General features: G+C 42.1%; 1 long non-coding RNA gene across 1 annotated transcript; it reads left to right on the forward strand.

Annotated features, from left to right (window-relative positions):
- The first annotated feature begins 1,518 nt into the window (after positions 1-1,518).
- Positions 1,519-8,658, forward strand: LOC134482590 (uncharacterized). The gene is made up of 2 exons (XR_010058928.1): positions 1,519-4,774; positions 6,574-8,658. It is a non-coding gene; the product is annotated as an uncharacterized LOC134482590 (long non-coding RNA).
- Positions 8,659-11,597: the final 2,939 nt, after the last annotated feature.

Consider the following 11,597-nt stretch of genomic DNA (forward strand, 5'->3'; position numbering starts at 1 on the left):
TTCCTTCTACTCCAGTGTTATCTATGACAGTTATAGGTTTACAGCAAGAGACAACCATCATGAATCATCAATATTAGCGAATCATCAATATTAGGGTGCTGCAGGGTCAGGTCTCTGGCAAACATGCTGAGGCTCTGAAGCATTAGCACACTAAAGTACAATGGACAGTACAATGGAATCATGAAGGAAACTGGAACTTTTGGATCAATAGAACAATGGGAAATTCTTATTTGTATAGACTTTCAGGGGTAGGGTAGGCTCCTCCAAATGCCAGAAGTTATAAGACCTTCATAAGATTAATGTTGGAATTCAAAGTTTTCTTTTCCTTTCTCAGAGGTGCAAGGTATGTAGAGAGCCTTTTGAGGCCATTTACTTGGTTCTAGACACATGGCAGGAATTTGATATTATCAGGACAAAAGAAAGAAGACCAGGGCAGGAATCTGGCTTTGGGCCAGGGATCAGGAAATGGGCCTTGATAAAGAACATTTACATTTGAGTTAATGCAAAACTCAGAGCAAGCTCAGGTGCAGTTTGTGTGCAAGTCCTTTTGTCTTGGTCATCCTGACCAGCCCCCAGAAAGGCTGTTACAGAATTTTGATTATCACCTTGCTTGTTCCTCAAATTAGGACAGATCTTATCATTCTGCTTGTAACTAGAGTGGTATAAAAGCAGATTGGAAAATGAAACATCTGGCCGGAGTCATGTTATAGTTTTGTCTTTTTTTTTTTTTTTTCAATCCTCACTCCTGCCCTGGAGAACCTGTTGACTGACTGAGCTGGCTTGCTTGTAAGCCTCAAAGTGAGTTTTAACTACCTGAAGACCCCACCCCCCAAGTCAGGCATATGAATGAAGTTCTATGCAAATGCAAGAGATCAGGATCCACCTTCCATCAACCTTTCCTGGCAAGTGACTGGAAGGTGACCCTGAATGGCTATAGCAAACAGATTTTAGACTTTAAGAGGTACAGGTTACATCAGCAAGTTTACAGTTTAAACTATCTGGGAAAAGAGGGTCAAGTGACTGTCTGTCAGTACATTCTGTAGATTTTCAAAAATGTCCCTGCTCCTCCCAAGAACTGTGGATGGAGAATGGAACTTGACCTAGCCTTGACCTGAGGCAGGAAGCTGGTGTTTGGCCTAATCTTGATCTTACACTTGTGTAAGAACTAGGGTACTTCATGCTGAAAGGCAAAGGAGGACTGCAGGGCTGCAGCCTGCTTTATCAATTCTCTTTCCAGGGAGGAAGATGGCAATGTGTGGGGGCATGTCTAAAAAACAGAGAAAGGCCAAGAGCTAGAGGATTTGTGATTTAAACTTTTTCAATAGCATTTTTGTTTGATTGTTTTCGCTAATACAAAGGGGAGACTTTGTGGTTAATCATCAGCTTGAGAACAAAAATAAATATATCACTAAGTAGAGTTACCACAGTCATTTTGATCCAATAGTTTGAAGTAGCCACTGATGACGATATAGTGACCTATTTCATCTTATTTTTGGAATTTATTTCATGGCATGATAGTGTATCAGGATGCAGACAACAGGCTATCTTAAGCCTCCAGCTTCAACATTACTACTACCATTGAAAAGAAAATTATACGAATTCTAGGTTTATAAATATAAAAATTAAAAAAATAAACCCCAAAAGGCCACAGACCCAGGGCTAAGCCCTGCAGCCAAGACTAGCAGGCCATAAAGATAAAGGAGCACAGGAAACACTGTTCAGGCAGGACTGACAAGCCATAAAGAAAAGGAATGCAGGAACCAGCCTGAGTTAATGGGACTGATTCATGGGACGTCTGGCAGGAAGACATCTCCCCCCAGCTCACTCAGGGCCATCCTCCAGACCCTGATAAGCCCCTGACTTCTAACACGTACTCTTTCTGCTTTGTTCTCACTGCTATGTTTGAATGAGCCAATTGTATGTAACCACGCCAAAACCCCCTAGCCTTCTCTATATAACCCTCTGACTTTTGAGTTTCGGGGCCGACACCTCTGTCTCCTGCGCGGGATACGTGTCGGCCCGGAGATCTCTGTAATAGGTCTCCGTAATAAACCTCGCCTTTGCTTATTACATCCAAAATGGTCTCTCTGTGTCTGGGGTCCGTGATTTTCCCAAGACTTGAGTAAGGGTCTCTCTGCGTGGGATCTTTCATAATAATGGGGGCTCGTCCGGGATCTGCGCGACTACCCCAGACTCCGAAGACCCCTTGGAGGTGAGTTGGATGTTTGTCTGAGTGTTTCTGTGTGAGCGGCGCCGCATTTGTCAGTCTGTGTCTGTCTCTGTTTTGGTTCCGCCGTGTGTGTGTATATGTGTGTCTTAGTACTGGTCAGTGTTAAGAGGGTGGATGGGTATTCCTGCCCTGTGGTAAGAGGGCAGATGGGTATTCCTGCCCTGTGGTAAGAGGGTGGATGTGTATTCCTGCCCTGTAGGAGAGTGGATGTGTATCCCCACTCAGTGCAGCTGCCTTTGTGGTCCGTGAGGACCCCCTGGCTGCGGAAGGGGGGACGCCCCGGGCCCGCAAGGCTGCAGCCCCTGGAAGACGTTCCACGGGCGGAGAACAGTCGGGAGAGCCCGGCTATGGACAGTCAGGAGGACCTGACTCTGGTTTTCTGGAACAAAGGAGATGGAATGCTCCTTTTACCTAGGCGGGAGTGGACGAGGAATCCCACTCCGTCAGAGGTCGAGTTCGGCTGCCTATTTAAATATAGGCACGGACAAGTGTGCTTAGTCGTTAGGACAAGAGGACACTCTGGAATCCTGTTGGGAGGTGGAATCAGATGGTCCATCTCATCCCAAAAGCAGCTAAGGTTAAGCTGCAGTTTGGGCCACGTACTGAAGGTACCAGGCATCTGTGAAAGTTGGTTATAAGATGCTTTGTCTTGATATTGTTTGTCTGGCTTGTTTTCTGTGGTATTGTCGAGTGTCTTTTTGGCTTTTGTTTCGTTTTTGAATTTTGGACTGACGACTGTGTTTGAATTTGGACTGATGACTGTGTTTAAAATCTTGGACTGACGACTGTGTTTGAAATCATGAAACTGTTTGCTTTGTTCGTCATAGAGTTTTACTTGGTCCTCTTGGTGCTTAAGTTAAGAGTTAAAAATAATTTGCTTGAGAAAAATTGTTTTCTGCCAGGGAGTTTTGTCTTTCTCTCTTGAGCCTCCTCCCCAAGGAGAGAGACCCCTCCCTTTACTCCCCTTGATCAGCCTAGCTGCTGTTAACAGTTGTGTAAACAGACATTAACAAAAACCTTGAGGACAAAACCGCTCATAAATAAAAAAGTTCCCCAGATTAGGCCTCCGGTATGAAACAAGTATAGTGAGTAAGAAACTTAATTTTATGGACCCCGCTCTAGTGGCGGTGTGTTGGTTGATAGCCAACGTTAATTTTTTAAAACATAGTGTTTTATCTGTGCTTGTGCTCGCAACACACAGTAGGGGGGAGCGAAATTAGCTGCGGAGCTGCTACAGCGAACATGGGGACTTCTCAAGTCTCACCCAATTTTTCTGGCTCTTCAGGAGCTGTTTAAAAGAAAAAGGCTTAAGGTAAAAAGAAACACTATAGAGAGATTTCGTAGTGTATTACTACACCTTGGTTCTCGATCTCTGGGAATCTCACGATGGACAGCTGAGATAAGCTAAAAAAGGATTTAAATTTTGCTTGAGAGCAAGGAATCTTAAAGGCGGAGTTTCAGCCGGTTTGACACTTAGTGCGTAGCTGCCTAAAAGATCAGAAATGCTGTCAACAGTCTATAAAAAAGGGACAGGCTGTGTTAAAAATGCTACATAAAGAATAATCTAAAAAGGCTGAGAGTGAGGTGGGAGAGGACTCTAAGAAAAACAAGAACAAGAAAAGAATTTCTGCTTTTAGTGGCCAGACCTTCAACTCTTGCTCACAGAAAGAGAGTGCTCATTAGAAGTTCTTTAAGGAGCCTGCCTTATCTGCTGGCCCTATTCCAAGAGAGGAGCCAGTCTCCAGCATTAAATTACTTTTCTCACTGGTCATCATTAGCATGGAGAATGCCTTTGATCTTATCCCCACAGCAGCCAGTTCCTGCCCCTGTGGTCGAAATGTCCCAGGTTGGGGGGCAGAGAAGCCCCTAAAATAGTTTCAAAGAATCTACAACAAACTGTAAAGAACTTTGTTTTGTTTTGCCAGTCAAGATTTAGAATTCAGACTTTGGCTGTGGCCAAGGTCAGGATTAATGTTTTCTTTTCCATGGGCCTTTAGCCCACTGAGAAAGTTTGGTAAAGGGCTGCTACTGAGGTCCTGAAAGCCCCAGGTGAACTGTTTACAATTCTTTTGTCAGCTGCTTAGAATCTAACACTCAGGTTCTAACCGTCTCTCCATCCTTTTGTTATTAGTTCTTACTGAAAGCCTAGTGCCATTTAGAGGATGGGTCTCTTGAGTGATAAAGCCACTGAGCTGGCACTAAAGGAAGGTACTCCTTAAGGGAAAATCTAAGTCCAGAGAGACAACCAGTAACAGATAGACTGCCCCTCTGCTCACTTTTCTGTTTCACAGACACAAGGTCTTTTTGTCCCAAGAAAGCCTCCTGGCTTAGCTGTGTGACTAAATGCTATTTGCCCTCTTCAGTGGACCTCTATTCTCAAGATTCTCTTGTTTTCTCACCATCCCATTTGAGATGCTTGTTAGTAACTGTTACAGGTCTTCTTTACCACCGAGGAAAGACAAAATCCTACTAGAGGCCAGAAAAAGTGTTCCAGAGATGGATGGAAGGCCCTCACTTCTGCCTGCTCTTTTCAGACGCCTAAAGGTAGGGAGTGCCAGGTCTGCTGCCAGGCTCCAAGGGTGGGTCTCTGAGGGGCTAAAAAATGCCCCACCAATCTGGCTAAGATAAAGAAAGGATATGAAGAAAAAGTTACAAAAATTTAAAGGGTTAAGTTAAGTTGCTGAGAGTTAGTACAAGTTACAGAGAAAATAAGGTTAAAAAAGAAAGAGATAAAAAGAACAGAAAACTAGAGAAGAAAAGAGACAAAAAGAAGAGGAAGTTAGAGAGCCAAAGAGAGATAAAAGACGAGAGAGGAACATATACTGGCCACAGTAGTTAGGGAACCTAGGAAGATAGTACCTGGCAACAGAAGAGAATTCCTGGCTAAAGATCAGTGTGCCTAATACGAAGAAAAAGGACATTGGGTCAGGGACTGCCCCAGAAAGAACAAGAGGGGACACTGGAGAGCCTCTTGGTGCTGGCTATGCACAGAGATGGAAGGGAAGCCCGCCCAGTTGTTTTGTGGATACAGGGACCCAATGCTCTGTGCTCCTATGCTCCAGTGGGCCAGTATCCAAAGACCTTTGGTACAGGGGCCTACTGACAACAAACAATACTTATGGACTGCCCGAAGAACAGTGGACCTTGGCGTGGGCCGGGTAACCCACCCACTAATTCATGGTCATCCCTGACTGCCCCTATCCCTTGCTCATGAGAAAATTGCTCTCCAAATTGGCTTGCGTGGGCTGAAATGGCTGGATGAGGCCATGTGTATACATATCTATAGACTGTATATGTGGAGCTTAAGACCTGTCTCAGTACACCAGTAACTGATGCTGGGAGATGAATGAGTTAGTGCTTTTCTGCTTGGAACACACCGTTCCTGCCAGCCGGGCACTGACAATTATCACCCAATCCAGGACTTAAACTGTGATAGAGTGGCTGATAGAGTGTCCCAAAAGATGGGACCACTAGTCAGCTGCCATGGACTAGATTCTCCACCAGTTGGGGACAATCTGGTCACCTTGCTGCCCAATCCGGACCTGGAGCCACCACAGCACGAGTGTCAAACACTGACAGAAGCCCATGGGTGGAGGAAAGACCTCTGTGACTGGCTGATTGACCCCTGCTGAAAGCCGAGGAGCTTGTCCACAGACGGGAACAGTTCTCTTCACGAATAAAGGTCAGAGACAAGTGGGTGCTGCCATGGTGGACAACACAATGTCAACTAGAATGGCTGAACCCCAACCCCCCAGCACATCAGCGCCACAGATGCCTTTGCCATCTCTTAGATGCCCTGATAAAGCCAACAACTGTGAGTACTATTCATTGCTCAGGATATCAGGAGGAAAGAGATTCAGTGACATGGGACAGTAACAAAACAGATAAAGTGGCTCGAGAAATGGCTATACAGGAGCCTATCCTGGTTACAGGCCTACAAGAGACAGCCACTGGGAACTGGGATTAGACTAAGGGATGGCCTCACTTAGAATGTACAACAGAAGAAAAGGCCCAAGTTGTTTAAAAGATAAAAAGACAATGACACACTTGGGGAGAAAGCTGTACCCCCCCCCCCCAAAGAACAAACAAAAGACTCACTTTGCCAAATTAAGAAATGGACTCATTTAGGAGATAAAAAGTTTGTCCAAATAGTTAAAATATATGTAATAGACTTTAAGATTTTAGCCAAGAGAGACAGTAAAAAGTATAAGATATGTCAGTAAGTGAATGCTTAACAAACAAACAAGACAAAGAGACCTAGAGAGTTTAATAAAAAGTCAAAGTGAACTTCACTGAGATAAAACCAGAAAAATATAATCACAAGTATCTCCTAGTGCTTGTAGATACTTTTTCAGGAATAGATAGAAGCTTTCCTCACCAAACGAGAGACGGCCTCTACAATCATCAAGAAGATACTAGAAGAAATCTTCCCCAGGTCTAGAATGCCCAAGGTAATCTGGTCAGACAACGGCCCTACTTTCGTTGCCAAGGTAAGCCAGGGTGTGGCCAAGTATTTAGAGGTCAATTAGAAATTACATTATATTTACAGACCTCAAAGTTCAGGACAGGTAGAGTAAATAAATAAAATTTTAAAAGAGACCCTGAACAAATTGACCATAGAGACTGGCACAGATTGGGTGACACTCCTTCCCTCTTGCTCTCTTCAGAGCAAAAAATACCCCTTCCAGATTCAGCCTTACCCCCTTTGAGATCTTATATGGGGCCTCAGCTCCCCTGACTGTATTAGATGATGTTACTGAACCAACTTGTCATAGTGCCATAGTAATAATGATTTGTGTGCCAGGCTAAAAGACCTACAGGTGATACAGAAAGAAATCTGCTCACAGCTGACAGCAGCCTATGCCCCGAAGACCCCTGAGACATCCCATCAGTTCCAGGCCGGAAGCAGCTACACTGAGCCCAGACACTCGAGCCTCGCTGGAAAGGACCGTACCTGGTGCTGCTGACCACCCTGACAGCCGTCAATTCTCAGCCCTCACCAGCCGTGTACTTACTAGCTGTTAGGGCTGAGAGCTGGGACCTAGAGGGAAATTCAGTCATGTTTGTCCTGGGTTCCATCGAGATAGGTGTGGGATAGGCTTGATTTCTATTACAAATGATATAACATTACATATGTTAATACTCCTAACACTTCTTGGGACTGTGCCTCAGGGATCACAATCTATATAAGTTTAGAAGTTCTAAAAGCTAGTCATGACCTTGGTGTATAGGTTTTGATAGTGTCCAGATTAGAATCCTAATGCTAAAGACTTAGTAAGACACACACACACACAAAAAAAAAAAGAGTTGAGAATTACTTAGGGCTAGGGCTATCTAGGTGCTACAAGGGCAGCACAAGGACATCTGCTGTTGCCCTACAATACAAGGCTTATAGAGAATTCAGAACTGCCATTGACTCAGATATAAAAAGAGTAAAAGACTTTTTAGCTGACCTCCAAGAATACCTAACTTCCCTCTCAGAGGTAGTCCTTCAAAATAAAAAAAGATCAGACCTGATATTCCTTAAAGAAGGAATCTGTGTGCTACACTGAAAGAAAAATGTTGCTTCTATACAGACCATTCAGGAGTAATTAAAGACTCCATAAATAAACTTAAAAAAAGGTTAGACAAAAGACAGACAGACAGAAAAACACATCAGAGATAGTTCGAGAGCTAGTTTAGTAGATCTCCCTGGATGACTACCCTACTCTCTGCTACAGCTGGGCCATTATTAATAATTTTCTTGGTTTTAGTTTTTGGCTCCTGCGTGACAAACAGGTTAATTGCTTTTGTTAAAAATTGAGTGGGTGCTGTGCGGTTGATGGTCCTGAGACAACAGTACCAGTCAGTTAGGACAACTGGTGAGACCAAATAAGACTTGATATCAAAATTCTAAGATTAGAATTATTTAGTAGGAGAAGACGGGAATGAAAAGAAAATTATACGAATTCTAGGTTTATAAATATAAAAATTAAAAAAATAAACCCCAAAAGGCCACAGACCCAGGGCTAAGCCCTGCAGCCAAGACTAGCAGGCCATAAAGATAAAGGAGCACAGGAAACACTGTTCAGGCAGGACTGACAAGCCATAAAGAAAAGGAATGCAGGAACCAGCCTGAGTTAATGGGACTGATTCATGGGACGTCTGGCAGGAAGACATCTCCCCCCAGCTCACTCAGGGCCATCCTCCAGACCCTGATAAGCCCCTGACTTCTAACACGTACTCTTTCTGCTTTGTTCTCACTGCTATGTTTGAATGAGCCAATTGTATGTAACCACGCCAAAACAACCTAGCCTTCTCTATATAACCCTCTGACTTTTGAGTTTCGGGGCCGACACCTCTGTCTCCTGCGCGGGATACGTGTCGGCCCGGAGATCTCTGTAATAGGTCTCCGTAATAAACCTCGCCTTTGCTTATTACATCCAAAATGGTCTCTCTGTGTCTGGGGTCCGTGATTTTCCCAAGACTTGAGTAAGGGTCTCTCTGCGTGGGATCTTTCACCATCACTCCTATAACCATCTGTTCCTGCTACTATGTTTCTTTAGCAACAAAAGCATAAGTAACTGTTTTTTTTCCATTGTCAAACTCTCTGTCTCTGTCTCTGTGTCTCTGTGTCTCTGTCTCTGTCTCTGTCTGTCTGTCTGTCTGTCTGTCTGTCTCTCTCTCTCTCTCTCTGTCTGTCTACACTCTCATCAGTAGACAGATCATGGAAACAGAAACTAAACAGAGACACAGAGTCAGTAACAGAAGTTATAGTAACAGAAGTTATAAACCAAACAGATATCTATAGAACATTTCATCCTAAAACAAAGATATCTATATCTATATCTATATCTATGTCTATGTCTATGTCTATGTCTATGTCTATGTCTATGTCTATATCTATATCTATATCTATATCTATATCTATCTATCTATATCTATATCATCTATATCTATATCATCTATATCTATATATATCTTCTTCTCGGCATCACAGGGTATCTTCTCCTGAATTGACCTGTCAATAAACAGGCCTCGACATATTCAAGATTAAAAATAACCCCATGTATCCTAACAGATCACCACAGGCTAAGGCTGGTCTTCAATAACAAACAAACAAAGAAACAAACAAATAAAAAACAAGACAAAACAAAAACAATACACACCTATAATTTCTAGAAGAAATAGAAACAAATACACTGAACAGTATTAGATAGCAGGAAATAATCAAACTCAGGGCTGCAATCAACCAAATAGAAACAAAAATAACTATACCAAGAATCAACAAAATAAGGAATTGGTTCTTTTTTAAAATCAACAAGATATATAAACCTAGACTAACCAGACTAACCAGATTAATCAGAGGGTACAGAAGAAGTATCCAAAATAACAAAATCAAAAATGAAAAGGTAACATAACAACAAAAACTGAGGAAATTCAAAAAAACATCAGATCTACAAATGCCTATACTCAGTAAATTTGGTTAATACGAATGAAATAGATGATTATCTAGACAGATGAAAGCACCAAAATTATAGAAGCAGTTATTAAAATTCTCCCAACTGAGAAGTGCCCAAGGCCTGATGGATTTAGTGCAGAATTCAATCAGACCTTCATAGACCTTATACCAATACTCCACAAACTATTCCCCAATATAGAAACAGAAGGAACAGTATATAATTCATTTTCTGAAGTCACAGTTACACTTATACCTAAAACTCACAAAGACTCAATAAAGAAGAAAAATCAGACCATTTTCCTTTGTGAATATCTGCACGGAGCCATATTGGATTTGGGCCTAGCCGCTTTTTGACTGCATGGTTCAAAGTGACTCTGGGCTGTTTGGCCACAGAGACTCACCCCGAAGATGACTGCCATAAATCTTAAGATTGTTGGATAAAGCCTCTCCCATGAATTTACGGCACAGGAGTATAACATTCAAGGGATGCCTCAGCTCCCTTCAGCAGATACCTTCCCTCAGCAGATACCAGTTATCTCCTCAGTCAACACCCAGTGTCTCCACCACCTGACCTCATCGCCTGACTTCTTTGCCTCCAGCTATCACTGCCTATACCCTCATCTCCCCCTCCTTCATATTTCACAAAGGTCACTCCCCCTACCTGAAAGCCTTAAAAGCTGCAATGTTCATCCCAATAAACGAGACCTTGACAACAGAACTTTTGCTTGGTCTCCTTCTTCTCTTCACCCCCATTTTGGCCCACAGGTAGAAAGCCTCTTCGGGACCCTGAATAACTGGGTCCCCGCTGGCGGGGACAAATATCAATGCAAAAATACTCAATAAAATTTTTGCAAAATGAATCCAAGAATACATCAAAAAGATCCTTCATCATGATCAAGTATGTTTTATCCCAGGGATGAAGGGATGATTCAATATACAGAAATCTATCATTGTAATCCAATATATAAACAAACACAATGAAGAAAAAAACTACATGATCATCTCATTAGATGCTGAGCACTCATTTGACAAGTTAAACACTACTTCATGTTAAAAGTTTAGGAAAGATGAGGAATGCAAGACCCATATCTAAACATACTAACAGCAATATTCAGCAAACCAGTAGCCAACATTAAATTAAATGGAGAGAAACTTGAAGCAATCCCTCTAAAATCATGGAGTAGACAAGTCTGTCCACTCTCTGTCTATTCAATATAGTACTAGAAGTCCTAGCCAGAGTAATTAGGCAACAAAAGGATGTCAAAGGGATATAAATTGGAAAAGAAGAAGACAAAATATCACTATTTGAAGAAGATATATTAGTATATTTAAGTGACTCCAATACTTCTAGAAGAAAACAACTAAGCCTGAAAAATAACCTCAGCAAAGTGACTGGGTTTAAATTAACTCAAACAAATCAGTAGGCTTCCTCTACTCAAAAGATATACAGGCTGAGAAAGAAAGGACACTGTTTCCAAGAGTCACAAATAATATAAAATACCTTGGTGAGACTCTAACCAAGTAAGTGAAAAATCTGTATGACAAGAATTTCAAGTCTCTGAAAAAAAAATTCAAGAAGATCTCAGAAGATGGAAAGATCTCCCATGAACATAAATTGGGTAGATTACTATTGTAAAAATGGCCATCATGCCAAAAGCAATCTACAGAGGCAATGCTGTCCCCACCAAAATTACAATTCTTCATAGTTTGAAAGAGCAATTTGCAAATATGTTTTGAATAAAAACAAACAAACAAACAAACAAAAGTGGATAGTTAAAACTTTACACAAGGATAAAAGAACTTGTGGGGAAATCACCATCCTAGCAAACAGGGTATATTACATACCAATAGTGACAAAACCTGTTTGGCACTGGTACAAAGATAGGAAGGAAGACAAATGGAATAGAATTGAAGGACAAAATATGA

Source organism: Rattus norvegicus, chromosome 1 (genome assembly GCF_036323735.1).
Source record: "Rattus norvegicus strain BN/NHsdMcwi chromosome 1, GRCr8, whole genome shotgun sequence".
Taxonomy (NCBI): domain Eukaryota; kingdom Metazoa; phylum Chordata; class Mammalia; order Rodentia; family Muridae; genus Rattus; species Rattus norvegicus.